Here is a 7,705-nt window from a genome sequence, read left to right on the forward strand (position 1 = left end):
CAGGGAGAGTATCAACACCCCAAAGCTGCCTGGCTGCTCAGCTATGCCCTCTAGTGGCCAGGCCTGCTCAGGTTTCGGGGAGGACCAAAGTAGGTAAGGCTTCACTGGACTTCACCGGGCAGCCTTGGAGGAGAGAACCTAAGTCCTGAGGAGGGAGGCTCAGGAATGTACAGTGCTTGGGTTCCGGGTGAACTGTCCCATGTCTTGTGCTATTCCCTGCCCCACACGATCACGCTTTGTCTCTGCGTCTGAGAACTCAATCCTGGATGAGCCGATGGCTTCTTTATTCCATACCACTCCCGGTCCCATTCCTGTCCCTGCAGGTGTCTGTCCACGCTGGGGTCTTCTGGTTTTCTTATATGCCCCAAGTCTTTGGCCGCACTGACCAAGTAGGCTAGGATCTAGTTCTGTGCCCACAGCCTGTTTCCTAGGGTTACCCTGACTCTGGCAGCCCTGCTGAACCCCTCTTTGTTGGGGATGTCCTGGTCTAGACTAAGGAGGGGGCATAGGGTTCTGTTTTAGAAAGAGGAAGTGGCCCCTGAGAATCAGTCCAGGCTTGGTCAGCTGCCCTACGGGGCATGCTGGGTAAACAAATTCGTATGACTGCAGAGGGGTCTGCTTTGGGTGGCCCCTCCCAACTCGCCTCACCAAAGTGTCTGGGTATGGGTCAGCACTGGTTCCTCTGGGGGCCCTGGGGACTGGAGACAAGGCTGCTGGGGGTGGGTGGGGTAACTTCCCAGGATAGGTCTGCACACAGTCCTCTGTGGAGGGAGCTGTGATACAGAGAGCCTGGGTCTGAGGGTGCAAGGTGGGTACAGCCAGCAAGGCCCGCTTCCCTGTACAGCTCACCTTCTCCCACCTTCTTTCTCTTTAGCTCCTCGACATGCACAAAGGCACAAAACTCTTGCAGTTGGCAGTGGTGAGGGCTTATTAAGAAATTTCCTATTATGTTACTTTGATTACTTTCATTTTAATTACCTTAATTAGGCGAGCTCTGTAATGGAGTGGGCTGTCCTTTGGGGCTGTTGGAAGGGCCTGGGGCACAGAGGGGCACTGACTGTGGCAATCACATTAGCCTTGATCTGTCCCCTGTGCCCTGCCTTGGTGTGCGGAGCCTGAGGGCCTGCAGGCACTGGCCAGATGGCCCATCTTCTAGTCTGGATTGGGTTGTGCCTGCAACTCCCATTTGGGAGTGACCTGCCTGGGTGCTGGAACCCACCTGTCCATGCTGTATCTACTATATTGTGTTTTCACTTCTGATACCATGGTAGACAAACACTGTCTGCTGGAGATGGGTAGGGAGTCTAAAGCCTGTGGCTCAGAGTTCCAGAATCTGGACACGGGAACCAATCACATGGCTTTAGTCTCCCTGGTCCAAAGGATTTCTGCTGTGATTGACTCAAATCTAACTGGTGGTAACTGTGCTCTTCACAGGAACTGCTACCCTAGACACCCTTTGCCAGGGATACAGGCTGTCTGAGCAGGAGGAGTCAGCCCTCCCCCATACAGACACCTTTAAATAACCCAGGAGAATAGTTGTACAAGAAGTATTCTGACCGTCTGATCACTCTTCTGTGGTAATAGCTTTGTGTCTGAGGCTGTGCCTGGTCCCAGGGAAAGAGGGGCAGAGTCACTGTAGCTTTGAGGGCTTCATGTATACAGCGTTTAAGCAGGGCCTTGGAATGCCTTTCATTGGGAAGAACCCTGGGCTAGTGACCAGGGTCTTCTCGGATGAGCAGGGAACAGGGCAGACGTTGAGAAAACTCTGAGGCCAACCGTGTGCGGTGCGGGTCTGGTATCAGTGAGTTACTGTTTTGGGACAGTACTTTCAGGGCCTATAAGGGAGCTCTTCCTCAGCTCTCCAGAGGAAGACTGGGAGTGGCTGTTCCCATGGGAAGTGTTTATGGATACTCTTCCCAGATCCCCAGTGTTCTCCCAAGAGGGCTGGGTTAGAAAGATCTGGCGCATCTTCCTAGAATTCATTTATGTCACCCATGCAGTGGGTAGGGACACTCTTTGCTGCAACTTGCTCCTCAGATACTGATGTGTCCCTGATGGTTAGCTTTAACTCCAGGGGCTGGGAATATGTTCCCCCTTTCTGGTGAGGATCTGAGACCTCCTGACTCTGAGAGCTGGTAGTGGTGCTGGATACAGGGTAGAGGTCTTGGCACAGCTCATAGGCGAGTTGGTCAGTTTGTCTGTCCATCCCCACAGGAGTCTGAGCAGCTCTGCCATTGACACGTTCTCCCTAAGGGCTTCCACATGCACCTTGTCCACCTCCCTCCTCCCCCTTCTGCTCCTCCATAGGTGCTCACCTCAGAGGCTCGTTGTGTCTAAGCCAACATGAGGCAGAACAGGTCTGCACCCAGGATCCCTCAAAGGGCAACCTTGGGCTTTCGGGTGCTTTTCACTCCTGGCTGCCTTAAGAACCAGGCACAATACTGGCTAATTCTATGAGCCTTGTTCCCGACCATACCCACCAGGGTCATCAAGCATCCAGAGTGTTCGGCTAGCTGTGTAAGCTACCCCAAGCCTCCCTAGCCACCAGGGCTTTGGATACCCTCCCCCATCAGGGTTCTATGTGACCTCACTCAATAGAGTGAGGCTCTATGGAGGCTCTTCAGGCCTCAGAAGATTTACCTGAGGTAATCTGGGAGTTACCTGGTGGAGTTTCAACCTGTCTTCTCCGTTGACAGCCAGCAGGAATTGTAAGCAAATGATGGTTTTCTCCTCTCCTCTCCTCTCCTCTCCTCTGCTCTCCTCTGCTCTGCTCTGCTCTGCTCTGCTCTGCTCTGCTCTGCTCTGCTCTGCTCTGCTCTCCTCTCCTCTCCTTCCTCATCAACCTAGACCCTGCTCAGCTCTTGGCAGGCCTTGCAGCTGGCAGACACACCCAGTCCACACCTGCCAGGGAGCTAGCTCGTCTTGTTCCCTGAGGCTCTTGTTCCATCCTGAGATCAATAATGTAGAAGGATCGGGGTGTACCCCCTTTCCCCAGCTACCTGCCCACCTGCTGCTTCTGGCTGCTTCTGTCTCTGTTGCAAGCATAGGAGATCATACCCTGGAGGTGGGTAAAACATTTTCCTGAATAGGGGAAGCATTACAGGGGCTATGTCTGAGCATTTGTAGAAGCTGTCCATCTGGGGCTTCCAGGCTCTTTTGGTAGACAGTTCAGCTGTAGACAGGATCGTGTTCATGGAGGGGGAAGCCATGCCCTCCACGGCTGCTTTGCTCAGCAGGGACCCCATCTTACCAGTGAGAACTGGGTTATGAGGTCAAGTGGTGGGCTCAGGCCCTAAAGGGGACTCTTGGCTCAGAAGTGTCCTGCCTGGAGCCTTGGGTATCTGGTCATAGGAGCTAGGATAGAGTGAGGAGATCTCCTCAGACAGGCCTTCCACACAGCTCCTCTGTTCCCACCCCCATTGCCTCATCACCGGCAAAGCATAACACGTGTTCAATGGCATCCATCTCAGCATCTGTGTGCCTGCAGTCCATCTGTGCCATGTCTGAAGCACAACTCACAAAGCCCACTTAGATCGCAACCTGGGGATTGGCCCTGCCTCTTCTCAGCCATCTCAGCACCTGAGTTACTCAGGCCACTCACAGCGGTCCCTTGTAGGGCTCTACCACAAATGGTCAGGGAACTCTATCCTCTTCCTCCATAAGCTGCTACTCCAGCACCAATGCGTCAGGTTTCCTTCCAATATCCACCTGGCGCAGTCACCCCCACTTAGACAGACCCCCTTACATAAAATACTTTCCCTGGTCCTCTCTGCCACCGTCACTGTCAGCCCTGTGCTCACTCAGGTATTGTTAGCTTTCTCCCTGGGATTCCAATTGAAGATTCCAACCACTCAATTGAGGAGGTCGGGTTGGGTTACCATCACCTACCAGATGCCCGGCAGGCAGCTAGGATGGAAGAGAGAAAGGGGACTAGTGAGGGAGAGAAGAAGGAAGGAAGGAAGGAAGGGACAGACAGGACTGTGTAGGTTCCATCTAAGATCTTCATGTGGCACTGTGCAGAGGACATCCTGGGATTCTAAAGTTAAGCCCTGAGATACACAGATCTCCTCAAACTCACCTATGTAAGCAAGCATTGCCCACTGTTGCTGGGCAGAGCTCATTCTGGAACCTGCCCCTTTAACACCAAGAAGTACTCTGGAGCCAAGAACTGCCCAACTTTCTCCTTTGCTTCCTCGTACCCCTGAAACTCTGTCACCAGCAGGGGTTGGGGGAGCACACGAGGAGAGATTGATGGCGCTGTGCCGGGAGCCGCTCTGCAGTCTGTGTACACAGCCTAGATTGGCTAAAACTAACGAAGTTTATCAACCGGGCCACCAGGAACCATTAATCACACAGAAAAATAACAGAGTGAAATGACTTTTCAAAATGCCGTGGGTATAATGATCATCTTGGCCATTTTGCTAACTGCTGCCATTTGTGTCTGAGATACTTAAGTATGCAAACAGTAATTAACGTGGTAATGAACGGGGGGCTCAGAGCCTCCCCTCCCCAAGCTCATTTGCATGTTAATTATCATCAGCGACCAGGGAAACAAGTTATAAACAGCCTAATTAGCAGCTGGATCATTTTTACAAGAAATCACGTGCACTTTGACACAAGAGTCGGCAAGAGATTAATGATGCCGGGCAGAGCTGCACCCCCTGCTGGTGTGTGCATGCTGGGGTATACAGGGTGCCCTCCCTGCCATGGCCTTGGCTATCTGGACGACAGGGAGTAGGTTGGCTGTGGGCTCAGTGTGGACGGGAAGTGTCCAGATCGGGCAGAGAGGACAAGGGCAGAGGGTAAGGGGATGATCCTTATGCTGTCAAAACAGCAAGGGAGCCTGTACTGGATGCTGGTGCCATGGCTGGAGGGAGGGAGGGAGGCTCCAGCCTGTTCCAAGGACAGCTTGGGTTCTTGGTGGAAGATAGGACGGTCCCTAGAGGAGCCGTCCCGGGTTGATAGGGTTCTTGCTCGTGACAGCAGAGGTGACTGACTGGGCCTCACAGGGAAGGGCTCTCTTTACCCTGACCAGCCGGATTTTGCTAAAACTTGGATGAGATGCGGATGATGAGACCGAGGTGAGCTTCGGGCAGCTGGTCACAGCGGTCTTGTTAGGAAGGGCTGCGGCTGGCTCTGTGTTGGCTGCCTGCTTGGAAACATGCGGAAAAACAGAGATGTGGGAGCCCAGGATTTCTATGTACTTCTCTACGAGCTATTGGGAACCTAAGGGGTTGTAGGGGCAGAGCTGCAGTGGGGATGATGTTCAGCCTTCTGAGTTCCTAGGAAGAAATCAAGGTCCTACAGCAAAGGGAAGAACCCCCAAGAATTGAGTGGAGAGTGAAGAGGCGCCCCAAGATCCCTGGGCAGAAGCCACTTCCCTGACCCCTTGCTGCAGCTGTACGTTTGGGATGTCAGACGAAGTGGGAACCTCTCAAGCTGATTGCCTGTCCCTCATGTTTTCAGGCTGCTAATCAGGGCCCTGACACAGCTCACGAGTCATAAGGATGTTTAGGCCCTGCAAGAACAGGTTCCCACTGGAGAAGCGGATGGAGTCTCAAATGGATGGGGAACTCTGGGGCCCCTGCAGTAGTGAGCAGAGAGGGTAGGATGTGCGGTTGAGAGTGTGCTTTGGTCCTGGGTCTGCAAGACTGTCGGGCTATAAGACAGAAGACTAGGTCATAGAGGCTCTGGGTGGGTGGTGAGCATGGGGGTCAGAGAACCCAGGAGGGTCAAGGGGCACACTGAAGCCGGGCTCCTGGGCCATGGTGTGCCTCCTCGCTGTGGTCAGGGTAGGTGGTGCTGGTGCAGAGCTCAGCTAATGTCTCACTGTAGGCGGGGCTGGGCGTAGCACAGCAGGTACCATCTGAATGGGAGTGCAGGGGGCTGGAGAGACGGCTCAGTGGTTAAGAGCACTGACTGCTCTTCCAGAGGTCCTGAGTTCAATTCCCAGCAACCACGGGGTAGCTCACAACCATCTGTAAAGGGATTGGATGCCCTCTTCTGGTGTGTCTGAGGACAGCTCCAGTGCAGTGGGTGATCCCCAGGGAACTGTGGGCTCATTGCTCGGTTCTCTTCCCTACGGTGCATGATCAAGTCCTTCTCAGTAAGGGAGCTAGCAGAAACCCATGCTCTCGACTTAGCCCACCTTTACCTTATAGCTTTACTTTGCCTGGGAGCTGCAACCTGTGTTTTGTTGAGACCCGGGGACAGGCATGTAGACCCATCTCAGACAAGCTGCCGTCCATATACAGCTGTGATTGGCTGTGGTAGGGAGGGCATCAGAAATAGAGGGCATACAGGTTTTGGGTGAGCTTCAGCCGATGCAGATTCCATGGGATACGGGTGGGGGAAAGCACCCCTTTAAAAGGTGAGGACACAGAGCCAGAGAAGAAAGGAGACCTTCAGGAGCAAAACCGCCCACTCTGTGCCTTAAGAAGCCTGGTTGCTTAGCTGTTGCCTGGGAAGTCACATGTAGCAAGGTTGGTTGGAAGTCCAGGGTAGTAGTTGCTGCTTGCGTCTTAAGCCTCGTAAGAAAGTTGGATTCCCATATCAGCAAGTCTGTGTATCTGGGACTTTAACTCTCTAAGGAGTCTGGTGTTGATGCTCCAGGCTGTCATGGAGACACATATAGAACCCACGAAGGGTAACATCACTTATGTGGTGGGGGCTTAGCCTGCACCTCCTCCTTTCTTGCTCTGGCTCAGCACTGAACTCCTGCAACATCTGACTCTTTTTCCACTCCCCCTTTTTAAAAGATGTATTTGTTTTATGTATGTGAGAATACTATTGCTGTCTTCAGACACACCAGAAGAGGGCATCAGATCCCATTACAAATGATTATGAGTCACCATGTGGTTGCTGGGAATTGAACTCCGAACAAGCAGTCAGTGCTCTTAACCACTGAGCCATCTCTCCAGCCCGAGCCTTGGCCTTCTTAAGGAGGCAACCCAGTACTCTTTCACCTTTCAGGCAGTTTGAAGCCTTGTCTGCAGCCTTGTCCTTGCTGTGCCTCAGGTGGTGGTTAGCCAATCCTCCCTTCCCCTCCCTGATATGGGAAGGTTGGTAGGCCCTCAAGGTGGGGACATGTATCTGTGCAGCAGAAGTTGTCCATTCATGTTCAGCTGAACCTCCTTCTGATCTTTGAGGGTCTGTTGCTTCTGTTCCCCCAACCCCCATCTAAGGCTCCTGTCTTTGATCTCCCTATGATGTCCCTACTCCCTGTTCAGCCTGGCACTTTCTTGTGGTAAGGACAATGGCCAGGATGGATGAGCGTCTGGATGCATAGCTCAAATGAATCACAGGTGTGGGAGGGTGTGAGTGACACGCCTGGGATCTGCCCCTGGCTCCTCAGCCAATTGCTGCTTATGTGGGGGGTGTGGCTGTAGGTCCGGATCCAGGGAGGGTCAGCAGGTCTGCCCACTGGAGCTTTTAGCCTGTGACCACCACCTTTGCACTAGGAGAAGTTCACCTTCCTCTGCTCTACAGGCCAGGGTGACCCTTGTCCTCTGAGCACTACCTCCAGAGGGTCACGACTTCCTCAGGAACTAGGTCTGAGCTGGCTCCTGCCTGTTCCCTTTCACTTGGCTTGTGCATGCTGTAGGACTCAACAGAGTTCTTAGTGATGGGCAGGTGGCTGGGCTCTGGGGCCAGGGATCTTAGATCCAGCTTGTCCTCAAAGCTGTTCACTCTGGCCTGTGACCCT

This window comes from Arvicanthis niloticus, chromosome 5, assembly GCF_011762505.2.
Source record: "Arvicanthis niloticus isolate mArvNil1 chromosome 5, mArvNil1.pat.X, whole genome shotgun sequence".
NCBI lineage: Eukaryota > Metazoa > Chordata > Mammalia > Rodentia > Muridae > Arvicanthis > Arvicanthis niloticus.